The 16,093-nt window shown below is 35.5% G+C and overlaps 1 long non-coding RNA gene across 2 annotated transcripts in view; it reads left to right on the top strand.

Moving 5' to 3' along the window:
• Nucleotides 1-16,093, top strand: part of LOC135196331 (uncharacterized) — a 237,010-nt gene that overhangs the window by 88,897 nt on the left and 132,020 nt on the right. The gene's annotated exons all lie outside the window — the stretch shown is intronic.

Here is a 16,093-nt window from a genome sequence, read left to right as displayed (position 1 = left end):
TAAAAATTCTTCCCTCTTAGAAAGCACATAATTGGAAAAAAAAATTAAAGATACAGTAATTTCTATTATTAAAGTTAGGAATAACAACACCTAGCGCTTTTAGTTTTTTTTGATGTCGTGTTTGTACAGATGAAACAAAGTCATTAACAAAACCATTGAATAGCTTTCGGTACAAAAAGCGATCAACGAAAGACAGATCTTGAAACAACAGTTTACATAATTGACAGACGGTGGTACGAGTATTTTCAATAAATCGCTGTTTCGTCTCGATCTCCCTCTTCAGTAGTTCGTTTAAGGCGCTTAAGTAGAATTCGGTGTGATAAAGCGATGTCTTGTAGAGTTTGAATCTCACAAACTTAGGGTATACGCTGTTTAATAGACAGTACTGCAGAAAATCTAAATCACACTTGGCTTTCTCCAACTTAAGGGTTAGCTTCTCCAACTCTTCCTCGAGGTGGACAAGTGGACCTTGTCCACCTCGAGGAAGTTGGAGAAGCTTAACCCTTAAGTTGGAGAAAGCCAAGTGTGATTTAGATTTTCGCAGTACATGTCTATTAAACAGCGTATACCCTAAGTTTGTGAGATTCAAACCTCTACAAGACATCGCTTTATCACACCGAATTATACTTAAGCGCCTTAAACGAACTACTGAAGAAGGAGATCGAGACGAAACAGCGATTTATTGAAAATACTCGTACCACCGTCTGTCAATTATGTAAACTGTTGTTTCAAGATCTGTCTTTTGTTGATCGCTTTTTTGTACCGAAAGCTATTCAATGGTTTTGTTAATGACTTTGTTTCATCTGTACAAACACGACATCAAAAAAAAACTAAAAGCGCTAGGTGTTGTTATTCCTAACTTTAATAATAGAAATTACTGTATCTTTAATTTTTCCAATTATGTGCTTTCTAAGAGGGAGGAATTTTTACTTTCGTTTGGCCTTGATTTTTGTTTACCTTCCTACAGACCTAAGTATGCTGATTTTTACTTTCCTTTTGAAATGCTGTTTCAAAGACTCAAGGGTTTGAATCTGGTTAACGACTTAAGTTGCTTACAACATAAATTATCTTTCTTGCTGCATAAGACCTATACGAAGTTGAAAGTGTCTTGGACCCCGTTCTTTAAAAAAGAGGATCTGAATATACTAAAGAATCTTGGTAAACGTGAAGATCTGATCATTTGCAGACCTGATAAGGGTAAAGGTGTTGTACTGCTTAATAAGCAGGAATATATTGACTAGGTTAATCTCATCATTGCAGATAACTCCAAATTTCAGTCTCTCGGTGAACCAAATTTTTTAGAAATATATAGAGGGAGGATAAAATTAACCGATTCTTAAGAAATTGAAAAATGAGGGAATTTTAGATGAAGCCACCTACCAAAGACTATTAGTAACAGGCTCTTCATTTAGTATTTTATATGGTCTCCCTAAAATACACAAGGATGGTGTTCCCCATTAGACCTATTATGGCAGCGTACAATAGTCCAGCTTATTCAATATCTAAATTTCTTGTTACTTTGCTTAATGATTTTGCTTATAACCAGTTCACACTAAAAAATGGATATGAGTTTCAAGAACAAATAGTTTTACAGATGGTGATCTTCATATGACCAGTTTTGATGTAGAATCTCTCTTTACAAATGTTCCTTTAAACGAAACTATTAAAATTATTTTAGATAAAATTTTTTACGAAGATCATGTAACTTTTAATGGTTTTAACAGACAACTCTTCCAGACGCTTCTTGAGCTTGCTGTGCAAGACTCTATGTTTGTTTTAACGGTCAAACTTTTCTCGCAGGTCGATGGAGTTGCTATGGGTTCTCCTTTGGGACCTGTTTTGCGAACATTTTTATGTCTTCTTTGGAGGAAACTTTTTTAACAAACTGCCCAGATGTGTGTAAGCCCACATACTATAGAAGATATGTCGATGACACTTTCGTGTTATTCAAAGAGACCCTGGCAAAGTAAGATGTTCCTTGATTACATCAACACACAACATCAAAAATATGAAATTTACTATGGAAAATGAAAGTAACAACTCTCTGCCTTTCTTAGATATTAGAGTCAGTAGAGATAATGGTGAATTTACCACGTCGGATACAGGAAAAAATCGTACACGGGACTTGCCAATATTTTTATAGTACATGTTTTAAGAATTTTAAATTGAATTCCATTTACAATATGGTTTACAGGGCTATCCGTTACTCTTCAAGCTGGTCACTTTTTCACAATGAAATAGAGTTTTAGTAAGTTTCTTTTCGCAGAACTCTTATCCAGAAAATTTTGGTTTATAAGATTATTAACAGACTGCTGTCAAAAACATTTTTTAAGCCAACTCCCTCTTACAACGTAGAAAAGAAGAAGCTATTCGCTACCATCCTTTTATCTCAGATAATAATTTCTTAAGTGAATTGAAACGCATTATTGAACTAGAGTTTGGCTGCCTTAATATGCATCTTATCCCTATCAATCTTCTTAAGACTTGCACATTTTTCAACCACAAAGATAAACTGCCGACCTTCATGAGATCCAATATTATTTACAAATTTAAGTGCCCGGGAGGTCCCGGTATTTATGTTGGTTCTTGCCGAAGGTTGTTGCAGATGAGATATTGCAGTCACCTGGGATATAGTTTTAGAACGGGACAGAGAATTAGCAAACCTGAATTCTCTAATATTAGGAACCATGCGTCCATATGCAGGATTCAAGTTGATAAGAAACATTTTTCTATTATTGGTGGTACAAGCCACAGTAACTACCTCACACCCTTGAGTCTTTATACATTAAACGGCTGGTTCCGTCTTTAAACTCCAACGTATCTGCTGCTCCTCTATATCTAGCATAACTGAAGTCTTGGTAGGTCTGCAGTCTTGGTCATTCGTTCTTCCTTCTCCACTCTAACAGGTTGTTAGGCACTGGGTCTCTCTTTACGGGTTTTGACACATTCTTGTGATGGTTTTTTAAAGTAAAGTTAATTCTTAAGTTTTTTCAATTTTTTGATATTTTTATTTACTTTTTAATGTTATTTATAATATTTTTAATGAGTATGTTTTAATTTTACAGACTGAAGATGCACTGAGTTATGTGCGAAACGTTTTTTGTAATAAAAACCATGGACTTTTTTATGTTTGATGGACCCTGCTGATTGCCGATATATATATATATATATATATATATATATATATATATATATATATATATATATATATATGTATATGTGTGTCTGTGTGTCTGTGTGTATATATATATATGTAAGTGTTTACATAATTAAAATATGGAATGTTAGTCCATATATATAAAAGTCTAAAACTAAAGAGGTCAACCAGATTGCTTGCAGGAATGTGATCAGACTAGAGACGCTAAAGATGACGTATACATAAAAGTAGGCTAAGATAACATGCCGTCACCTGTAGTCATTCAATTGTTTATAAACATTAGTCCAAGCTCCCTGCTTGAGACAACTACCCCGACCTATTATTCAAACGCCTACGTGATCTGTAGCGTGTCTCATTTGATTGTGTTCGTATGAAACTATGTCATCTGATAGTATGTGCATATGTTCGAACTACTGTCTGTTCCTTCATAACTTGTAACAGAGATGGTAGACAGGCAGAACAGAGTTAGCTATCGTCATTAGAAGACCTGTACCTCTTTACCTAAGCTTTATCATGTAGAGGAATAGGATTAGCCATCATCATTGGCAGAAGCGATCAAGCTATCGTTATTAGAAGACTTGTACAATCACATCTGATCTTCAGCATGTAAAACTTCAGAAGAATTATATCTATTTTTATACTTAGTGTTTTCTACAAGAACCATCACCGAACCATGAGTTTAACACTCGTCGTAAAGATAATACCGACTTCGTAAGTGATCTACAAAACCCCAGACACTCCATTGAAGATGGAAGTGCAATACCAACCGACTTAGCGTATAGATTATCGCTAGTCTAACATTACCTCATAGGGCGCCTTATCATACAAGGCACAAGCCCTAATATTGGTTGGCCAGCGGGACCAGAAGAACTCTACAACGTCCTACGAAGAAAAAAACAGAATAATAAATCATGAAGTCAACGACGACGAAAGCAGCAGATTCTTCAAGCAACCTAGTTATCATCATTAGTGAGCGACTTCAGAAAACAACAAGATTCGTCAAGCAACTTAGTATCATCGTTAGTGAATAACTTCAAGAAACAAACCGACGTGTCCTTTTCCTACGGCAACGGAAGCTTCGTCTCTCATTAGAATCATTCAAGAAAACATCGTTAGTGAGCGTTTCCGGCACTGCAAGAAACAAACCGAACGCGTCTGCAGCATCGGATTTTCAAGGGCTCGGATCATCGAAACAACGCGCAACGGGGGAAACTGAAGCCAAACCAGGGTCGTCCGTCTAATAGAGGAAGGAGGACCAAGGCCATGTGTCGTTATCGGAACACCGTGACTTCCCACAAAAGCAAGCTAAGTACAATTTTTTATTCATTTGGAGTAACTTTGAGTGTTTCCTTTACAGGTCGAATTTCGTTATTCCTGTGGCTGAAGTTACGAGACATTCTTAATCTTACTTTTTTACAGAAATTATCTACATCATTGAGATTTCGCTACTGCGAGTTTTTTTTATCTTTGAGTGTCTGTTTCCAGAAGTTCTACTGAAATATCATAATCATATACTATGTTAATTTTATCATTTGGGTGATTATTAATCCCTTACGTAACAAATCATATTAAACAGTGAATATGCGTTTACGCAGTGGACGTCTGTATTTATACAGATGCATGGATAGGGTCGTTAAGCACCGTAGTGATTAGAAACACACACACAAGTGGGAACACCCGTACAAATCTAGATAAATTAGAGGTAACACTATTTTCGGGTCATGACAATAAATGCTCCTTTGCAAAGTCCCGATCGCAGTTTTAGCCTTGAGTTTTTTGTTATTATAAAATATCGAACCTCAATGACTCAACTTAACTTTAAAAATACGGCTGGATTGCAAGGAATAACATGTCTGTAAAAAACTTTCATCAGGCTAAATGCGCTGACCAGGATCCCTCACTATTTCAAATTTTAGCAAAGAATGAAGTACAAACAGTTAATATTGAATACAGTAGAGATAACTTGTCTTATTTTAGTAATCGCTCAGTTTCCTAATAGTTCGTCATTCATTGCTTTATACGTAACCAGCAACATAATGCTAAAAACACACAATACGTTGCCGATGGTAATAAAGAGAAGGATCCTAATTATTACAAAAAGAAATAGAAACAGTAGCCTTTCAGAATCAAACAAGCAAACTCGGTTACTGTGTCACCTAGTCAAGCGGTCAAGGTTAGTCAAAAACTGCCGAAGTGTTCAAAACATAGCAAATTCCACACAATAAGCGACTCTAGCAGAGTGGGGAGGGAAAAGCGATGTTGGTTCATACCAATATCTTTTGAATTAAAAAGGATTTTTCCTATGAAACACACGACCGTATAAGTAATCAGAGCAGGTTTTCGTTTTAATTTTAATACATTAAGTTATAATAAATACTGTGGATTAAGCCCAACTGTACGCGCCGTAAAAATTAGAATATCTTGTTTTATTTCTTTAGTACACGCAATATCTTGTATTTACGGACTCACGTCTGTTGTTCGAACTTCCCTAATGAGAAGTCCGGATAAGCGAGCGTTTACAGAATACCTCTATAGTTATAAAAAACATTGATCTGTATCTAGTGTAATTGTAGGATTCATCTAGGGGTATACAAAATATTATCTTACATCCTGCAAAATAAGGCAGTGTTTATCAAAGGAAAATCCTCCATAAACTTCAAACATATTAAACAAAATCCGTTTGAACAAAAATGAGACAGTTAATCAAATAATAACTATATAAAGGAACTATACATTTGTCTCATAAATCGTAACATTGTTCAAATGACCCAACAGAATTCTCCCACAACCGCAGTCGTACTTTGCACGCAAAAATCTCGAGAAGCATGCACCCTCGAATGTCTTAGTGCGTGTAAAAAGACTTTGCTGGGAAATGAAAATTTTTAATCCTCCCGACACTCTGAATATAACGATTTCCGCGAACAAAGCCCTAAAAGTATACATATCGTGGATACGGAAGTTATAATATCGCATTTTTATTGTTGCTAGTTTTAATCACGCCCAACCAGTCGATGGATGATCTCTCTGATAATCTATCTAAAGTAATATCCGTAAAGTCATTCAAGCAGAGGTGATTCAGCAAAATTTTTTTTATCTTTCACCTGAATACCAGGAAGTTTCTCCACTAGCGAGTGATCTCTGGAGAAAAACGGATGTCATTGAAAACAAAAATACGGTCTAAGGACACAAACATAAAGCTATATACGTACCTTCGTGTAGAACCCCAATGAAATTTCAAAATAGAAATAAATGACGAAGTTGAAAAATGTTAGTAATATGGAGTCATTAGGAAATCACATAGCCCATATAATTTTCCCTCAGACGTCATGCCATAAAAGATCGACTTGGCGTATCTGCGTAGATTCTGTCGCTTAAACAAGGAAACGACTTCCGATAGTTTTCCAGTGCGATGTACCGACGACATCTTATCTCTGTTAGGTTAGAATAATTTTTTTTTCACCAACTTGGACTTACTTAAAAGCTTTTACCAGATACCATTACCTAAGTGATTGTACCTCATACACCGTTTTTTTCAGCACACTCAGGGGACATTATCAATTTTTACGTATTCCTCCGGCTTACGTTGCACCCCAATTACAATATAGTGTTTGGAGACTTTTAGGGGATAACCTACATGCCTATATGGATGATCTTGTAATCTTTTCTAATACCTTAGAAGTACATTCACATAAAGTAGAGCTAGTGCTACAGAGACAAAGACAAATAATCTCAGAGTAAAATATCTAAATGTGAGTTTTTTAAAAACCGAACATGTTTATCTGAGGCTTTATGTGTCTGGTCAGGTCTTAAAAGTAGTCCTGTAAGGTGTCGGCTATTCATAACTTTCCGGTACTTATTACGTAAAAGGGGGATACAGCACTTTCGCGCTTTTAGTGGGTATTACAATCGTATGTAAATAGTAACTCTTCATCATGACAGCTCCTTTAACAGATCCTACGAAGAAGAACGTAGATTTATTATGGTCTGAAAAGCATCAACAGGCGTTCGATATCTTAAAAGCGGAAAATGCAGCTTACCTAACTTAAAAAATCCCTGATTTAAATAAGGAATTTTTTTTTTATTGCAACAGACGCCTCAGACCAAGGGGTAAGAGGGTATTACTTTCAGTAATATGATAAACCGTTCTTTCCTAGCTTTTTATTCACGTAAACTAAAGCCCTCTGAAAGTAAATATGCAGTAATAGGCAAGGGAAGGGCTAGGTATCTTTAACACTAGTACTATTTTAAGTTCATAATCTATGGCTATCCTGATAAAGTCCTTACTGAACATGAGTCCTTTACCGATTTTTCAAAGGCTTTAATCACAGTCAAAAGGAACTCGGTGACAAATGCCTCATTCAGGTCTTGGAGCCAAGTTAAGATATCTACCTGGGAAAGCATTATCATAGCTGACGCATTATCCCGCAATCCCGCACCATACAGCAAAGAACCATTAATTGGACTAAAAGATATAGAAACATCCGTACCTATTGTTAAAAACCGTATCTAAACAAGAAAATTCCTTAACCCAAGAGATCGCGAGCATTGAATATCTGGGTCGGAGCGCAGAACTGTTACAAACTGAACAAAGCAAGCGTCAACAGACATAACCCAAACAATAAACACTTCGAACGGAAACAGGGTCAGCGGCTAAGCAAAAACAATACACACTTCGAGCAGAAACCCTAAAGCAAAAGTATACTTAAGTATGTGTATCAGAATAATAATCAAATATTATATGTAGGTCCGTGACGAGGAAAACCCGAAGAACACAGCAGATGACTAACGACCAGGTAGTAATAATAATCTCTTTCATACCAATCGTCATAAACTGGTTGCATTCCGTCATCCAGGGTTCCATAGTATGTCACAGAAAGCCAAATCACTATTTTACTGGCCTACAATGCTTACAGATATAAAAAGCACATAACTGATTGTAACACGTGTCATGAAGACAAGGGACACACTAAGACACCTGTCAGTTTAAGGGCCTATCCTGTGCCAAATCAATCCTTGAAAGAATATACGTAGAATTTATTAACAGAATTACGAGTCTGACAGAGGGAATAAACACTTCTTAGTGTTAATAGTTCCTTGACACGTTATATAGAAGTAATAGCACTAAAAACAAACACCGCAATTGAGAGCATTAGGAATATTTATGAGTGCTAAATCAGTAAATATGGAATTCAACACATAATAATCTGTGACTCGGGTGGTGTAAATCAATAATAATCTCCTTAAACTCGTGTGTGAATTCCTTTCCATTAAGAAAACCATAATATATTTTATCACCCAGAGTCAATCGTTTGGTAGAATAACGGATAATTAAATAGGAAGTGTCAATGTCTTACGAGTTACAACTCGTGATGTTGGATCCGAACTGGATTATAGCGGTTCTCGCGTTTTAAATACCTTTATCATTGATATCTTGTATCTATAGAATTGATGCCGCAAGTAGCCTTATACGGTACGCCGCTAGAACACTTTTCCACATATTCAAGCCAACCATTAATTTATCAAAGATATATAAAAAAATATATAAATAAATAAATATAAAAAAATAAAATAAATATGGATACAAGTGGAGTCAATATAATACACTCCGTAAGAAGTCGGAAGGGTTACAAATATAATAAAAAAGGAATCACGATAATATCAATAAGCAAAACGTAACCATTAAATATCCAAATATATATGCGTAAAAGATTTGAACTCTAACTTAACGCTTTAGTAATGACAAATAAGCTAAAAGTTCAAACACATATCAAAACCTACTGACATATTGTCTGTCCCGGTAATTTATATTCGTAGTGTCAATGAAAAAAAAAAAAATTAAATAAATAAATAAATAAATAAACTAATAATAATAAAATAAAATAAATAAAATAAAATAAAAGAGATTTTAAAGTCAGGAAGTCTAGAAGTGAAAATGTTATCTATGGAATAATCCTATATGAATCTTATACAGGGCTAATAATATATATAGAATTTGTATGGAAACCTTTTTCATATGTTTGAATAAGGAATAGTTTATTTAACATAATGCCAACATGAAACTAATATATTGTTCAATTTTGGTACTGTTGTTTTTTTTTTTTCAGACATTCTTCTCATGCGGGTGGAGAATTAAAACACTAAAATATCATTTGAAAATACTAAAGTCGTATCTCTTACAGCAAGTACGTAACTCTTAGCTGGCTGAGAGCAATCTCCTGCCAGGTGACGACGTCATCATTGCCGTATCAGCATTTGTTCCTTTTAACCTCAATAATCTGCTTACACAGGCTTCATCTGTGTGTCGTCTCTGCTTGCAAAAGCAGATTGACTGGAGAAAGGAATGCTTAGCCCGAACTTCTCATGGGCAAGGCAGACGTTAGGTACAAATGTCTATCCGTATGCGCAATGCAACTTAGCTAAGGAGTTGCAATCATTTTAAAATTAATAACAAATAAGCAAATAGAATTTCTATAACAACAAAATGAATTATTTTTCTGAACCTCATAGACATTTAGAAGTATCAAGATATATATGTGAAATATACTTGCAACATTAGCCTATTACAATTCAAGTAAAACATTCATGGGAAAATGTCACATTTTCTTGACCCAAAAACCCAAGTTTATTTAGAAATTAGTTACATAGTGGGTTTTTTTTCGTTGCATCTCCTACCTATTAATAATGTTTTAAAAAATTAACCTCAGAGGATGCGCACGAGAAAATTGAATATGAAACTTTTGTTATGGGCACATAGAATCATGATTAACTCTTCTCTTGACTCTTATGTTGCCTGGCAATCTTACAAATAGCTCCGTTTTCCAACTTCTTTGTCTAGTAACTACTACCAGTAATATCGAATTTTCTTTGAGATTCGTAATGATATCTATGTATTTTTTATAATTATGGATATTTTTACAGTCATCATAGACCTGGATAGGTTCACTCATTGTTAATGCCATGGATAAAAAGTTTGTACAGCGGACTCTTTTGAATTCCAAAATATCAGCGAATTCATGTGGGTTAAGTCTGGTCTAAATGGCTCTCTTTTCCCTCCCCTGTATTTGGATGTCGTCTGAATTTACTTTGCCCTTGTGACAAGTATAATTTCACTTGCAGGCTGATTAATGGAACCTGGTTACAGTATCCTGCAGTACGAGAGTTTCACATAGCAACTTCAAAAAATCGTTCGTCGCTGCGGATGACTACAGTCAAGTAACAACCGCCTACAATGTGAAAGGAATTTCATGGACTTCTTCGACCGACACCGTATCTCGTCGTTAATCTCGTTTTAATGCGGAACGCTCCAGCGGCTGTCGGAATTCGACTACAAAAAGGGACATACTTCCGACAATTACGACCCGAAGGATATTCAACTCTACTTTGCTGGCGAAGGACTCGTGCTGGGATGATCTATTCATCGCGAACGTAATCGTGTAGCTTAGGATGCAGAGATAAGTATGAGCGCAAAATGGAACGTTGGACCCGCCCAGGCAAATTTTCCCCTTGTTTTAACCATTGAAAAAGGCCGTTTCAATTGGCTATAGGTGGTTGTCTGGAACTGTGTAATGGACGAAAAGTGGTTCGAAAGCTAGTTAAAAGTGAAGTAGTATAACACCTCGGTCATGTTATCCTATATATATAAAGTATCATGTATCCTATATATAATTAATCATCATAACAGAAATCGAAATATATTTTTTTGCGTGTACGCACTAGGAATCTCTTATATAAATGATCATAAATAACAAAATCTAAATATATCTTTGGCGTGTACGCAATAGGAATCTATTTAAAGTGCACATATATTAATCATAATTATATGAATCCATATACATATGTATAAACAAATCAGGTAGCCTCTAATCAATATGTTACCTTTTTATCTTACCAATAATCTGCAGTTATTTATGAGTTAGTATATGAATTACTAATTCAGATATATAACATTTAGCATAAAAATCACGAATCAATCAGCATAACCATTAATAATTTTATCCATTCATATATGATATTTTTTTATCAGTTTAAATATGATTTTTTATCATGTTAATCTTCATTCTATGCAATTATCAGAGTACATTAGTATTTTCTGTAGCATAAGTATCTTAAGAGATGAAGTGAAAAACTGTATCATTATATATATCATGTGATCACTATTATTACCAATATCATTGTTTTATATTTTATTACTTGAATCAATTCATGTACACCATGAATTTTTATTACTAATATATATATATATCACATAGTGTCGTATCACACTCCTATAAGTCAAATGCAAGTCAAGTTTGAGTAATATTCAGTGGTTGGTTTTGGTAGCGACCGAGCTGATGTAGTGTTTACATAATAAAAATATGGAATGTTAGTCCATATATAAAAGTCTAAAACTAAAAGAGGTCAACCAGATTGCTTGCAGGAATGTGATCAGACTAGAGACGCTAAAGATGACGTATACAATAAAAGTAGGCTAAGATAACATGCCGTCACCTGTAGTCATTCAATTGTTTATAAACTTAGTCCAAGCTCCCTGCTTGAGACAACTACCCCGACCTATTATTCAAACGGCCTACGTGATCTGTAGCGTGTCTCATTTGATTGTGTGTTCGTATGAAACTATGTCATCTGATAGTATGTTCATATGTTCGAACTACTGTCTGTTCCTTCATAACTTGTAACAGAGATGGTAGACAGGCAGAACAGAGTTAGCTATCGTCATTAGAAGACCTGTACCTCTTTACCTAAGCTTTATCATGTAGAGGAATAGGATTAGCCATCATCATTGGCAGAAGCGATCAAGCTATCGTTATTAGAAGACTTGTACAATCATATCTGATCTTCAGCATGTAAAACTTCAGAGAAATATATCTATTTTTATACTTAGTGTTTTTCTACAAGAACCTCACCGAACCATGAGTTTAACACATCGTCGTAAAGAGAATCACCGACTTCGTAAGTGATCTACAAAACCCCAGACACTCCATTGAAGATGGAAGTGCAATACCAACCGACTTAGCGTATAGATTATCGCTAGTCTAACATTACCTCATAGGGCGCCTTATCATACAAAGCACAAGCCCTAATATATATATATATATATATATATATATATATATATATATATATATATATATATATATATATATATATATATATATAATATATAAGTTATATATATATATATATATATATATATATATATATCCATATATATTATATAATATATATAATAGATATATAGATAATATATATATATCATATATATATATATATATATATATATATATGTATGTATGTATGTTAGTGAGAGAGAAAGAGACAGTGTTTATACACACCAAATTTAGCATAATCATACATAACCTTCTCTTACGTGAGTCACTGCAGGGCTTCACTTTCATCCAGTGGTTTTGCTTGAATCGGCGCAGTTACTTTTCAAGAAACACTCATCAAAGTAGATTCCCAAGTCATGACTAATTAATGACCAGGAGAGAATATATTTATATCGTATAACAAAGCACACCTTCCCGACGGATCAGTTTCTCGTCTATCTAGATTGATGTGCATACGTTTGGTTTTAATTGTTACCTTACTTCTGATTTAATCAAAGTTACCTATCTTTTGATGTTCTTGGGCACTGTTTAAACGTCTTCCAAGAACTACTGATACTATTGAATAGGTAAAAAGATATCCTATTGTCCATGCTTTCGTGTAGATGAGAGACATCATAGTTATATAGAAAATGCTCACTTTTAAAAATATATTTGATTTTCCTAAGGGATTGAAAGATTCTAACTTAAATCATAATCGTGTGTGTGTGTGTGATATAAGAAAAACTGAAAGGCCGAGAAATTAGGAGATTTGTAGGTGTGTTTATAGGTTTGTATAGCTGTGAGGGTAGATCAGTGGTTGGGCGTAGTAGAAAGAATGAAAGAGACTTCGGTAGTATCAAGTGTCCAATTTAGAAGTCTTGGGAAGAAGAAGGAAATGAAGACACAGCAAAGGATGAAATGGGTACTGAAGCTAGAAAGTGTTTACAAAAGAGGTGAGTGGCTCAGTGTGTGTAGTGGGGTAAGGAAGTTTTTTTCATATTCACGATTCAGGATCCGAAGTGAGGATATTTTTTTCTTCAGAGCCTCAAAAGAAAAGTACATTTACTTATACAAACATACACAGTCACTAACGATATCATAATTGTAATAAGTTAGATAGGGAGACACTAATGATATCATAATCATCGTCTTAAAATGTCTTTAGAAAAATAACCAAGACCCTTTTTTTTATGGAGACAGCTTCATACAAATTAGCCCGTCGCCAACAATGGCAGCCTGTTTCCAACATGGGTCATCCACCAGCCTAAAATGCAATTTTTTTTTAGGACATAAACCCTGCCTTGGCCCAAAAGATAATAACGTGGAGTGGGGGAGTTAGAAAAAAAGAGAGGAGCAAAGGAGAGAAGGAGACAAGGAAAGAAAGAAATGAGAAAAAAAAGAGGCGAGGAGAACGGAGGGAAATGAATAAAGAAAAATGAGTGAAAAAAAGTTGTCTGTGTGAGCCAGTACGGGTTATAAGAACCTCCAGACACTGGTTCTATTGTCGCTTCAGAAAAAGTCACATTGCTGGCCATGACAATGGTTTTTTTTTTTATATGAATAGCTGCCGGAGGAGAAACCTTCCCCCCCCCCACCCACCTTTCTTTCCTCCCTCCTTCCCCCCTCCCTTCTCCCCCTGCACCTCGGAGTATGCCGCCTGAGACTTGACTTTCCTAGGCCTTCCTATTCACACCCACAAGATTCTCTCTCTCTCTCTCTTCTCTATCTCCTCTCTCTCCTCTCACTCTCTCATCTCTTTTTTTTCTTTTATCTCTCCTATCATCTCTCCTTTCACTATCCCCACTTCTCCTTCTGGTTCCCTTCCTCCCTCCCTCCTCCCTCCCCTCCCGCCATCTCCTCAAAGGCAAGAACTACCTAAGTCAATCCCTCCATTCATCGGTGTAGAAATCTTCCCCCCCCCCGCCCCCTCCTTTTTCCCTCCCATCCCATCTCTTTCCCCTATCCCCCCCTCTTTTTCCCCCATCTCCCTCATTTCCCCTCTCCCCTCCCACCCCCCACCTTTTCATCTCTCCCCTCCCTTTCTCCTCCCCTCTCTTTCCCTCTTCCTCAAAGCCACTTCCCCTGCATATCATTCCCTCCCCCTTCCCCCTTCCTCCCCCATCCACCCGTTCCCTCTCCCTCTCCCCCTTTCTAGGACAAAAGACAACACGTCCCGTCCTCTCCCCTCCCCTTCCCCTTCCCATACCCTCTGGAGTCGGCCTGAGCGAAAGGCCAGTCATTTTTCTCACGTTTCTGGATGAGTGAGAATTTTAACGCCCTCTCCCTCCTTAGCCTTCCCAAAGGAGGTCTGTCTGAGGAGTTCGTCTTCCTCCTCCTCTCCTCCTCCTCCTCCTACTCCTCCTCCTCCTCCTCCTCTGCTTTTTCTTACTCTTTGAGGAAGTATAAGTATCTCCTCTGACATCTTTTTCAATCTGGGTTCCGTTTACTCATTATTATTATTATTATTATTATTATTATTATTATTATTATTATTATTATTATTATTATTCTGTGATAAAATTTCAGATTTCAGCGAATTAATCATATATGTTATCTTTCTTATTTTTCTTATTCTTTCCTATTTTTCTTACTATTCACTTAAGGTTACTTCGCTGTATTCTGCCATTTTGATTTTTATTCAACAAAATTTGTTTAAAAGAGAGTCTTCTTCCAAAATATTATTATTGTTATTATACATTGGTATTATCATTTAAATTTCAATTTTACACTACCATTCGATCTTATCTAATCCAACGTAATTCCACTAACGGTAGTCGTCATGAAAAACATGTAACATATTTATAAGGATATAAAATATGTATATACATGTATGTATATATATATATATATATATATATATATATATATATATATATATATATATATTATATATATATATATAACCAGGCAATTTATATTTGTTTGTTTGGTTTGTGTTCGTTATGCATGCCCAGACTATGAAAGTTAGGGGTACCAAATTTTTACCGTAGACCCCCTTTCCCCCCCACCCCAGAAAGGTTTCAGTCAAAATCCAAATTTGCGGGCCGTTTGTAATGGGGGGTCAAAACCCCCGTTTTTTATACCCTCTTATCTTTTACACTTTTGGATTAAAGCTAGGGCTACCAAAGTTTTACCTTAAACACCCCCCGGCCCCCCCCCCACAAGGGAGATTTTAGTCAAAATCTGAAATTCGAAGGCCGTTTCTAATGGGGTCATAACCCCTCTTTTTCATACCCCATAATTTTTTTACGGACGGGTACAGCTGCTAGTATATAATATATATATATATATATATATATATATATATATATATATATATATATATATATATATATATATATATATATATATATATAACAGGTGAAGAGCAAAACAGCTCAATACATCAAATTTCTTTATTGCTGCCAACGTATCAAGGTAAAACGGGGAAACCAAAAACATATTACGCTACAAAATTGTCCAGCAAGGTTAACATAAATCATCACATTTAATAAGCACAAAGAAATTTTTAAAAATTAAAAACTCAATATATTAAAGACTAAGTAAATAAGATTTAAGACAAACCCACAACCCTTGTTAAATCAGGGAAGAAGACGAGTGGGCTTAGGTCTAAGCAATGTATAATGGAACTGCTGTAGTGTTGTTATTTAAGGTTGTAACAAGGTGCTTCATGGCCAAGGATCAAGTATATGGGGGTGTGTGGTTTTCATTAGGGCTCGATAGAATGTTCTTAAAATTATCGTAGTTAATTTTGCCTTTGCATATTTGTGTATATGATTTCTAATACCGAAAGCTCGGGGCTGGAATGCTGCATCCCTGTGCGGTAACTCATACCTACGAATAGGTGAAA

The sequence above is a fragment of the Macrobrachium nipponense genome, chromosome 23 (genome assembly GCF_015104395.2).
Source record: "Macrobrachium nipponense isolate FS-2020 chromosome 23, ASM1510439v2, whole genome shotgun sequence".
In the NCBI taxonomy this organism is placed as follows: domain Eukaryota; kingdom Metazoa; phylum Arthropoda; class Malacostraca; order Decapoda; family Palaemonidae; genus Macrobrachium; species Macrobrachium nipponense.
The sequence above is the reverse complement of the archived record's forward strand: the minus strand, read 5'-3'. Positions and strand labels throughout refer to the sequence as shown.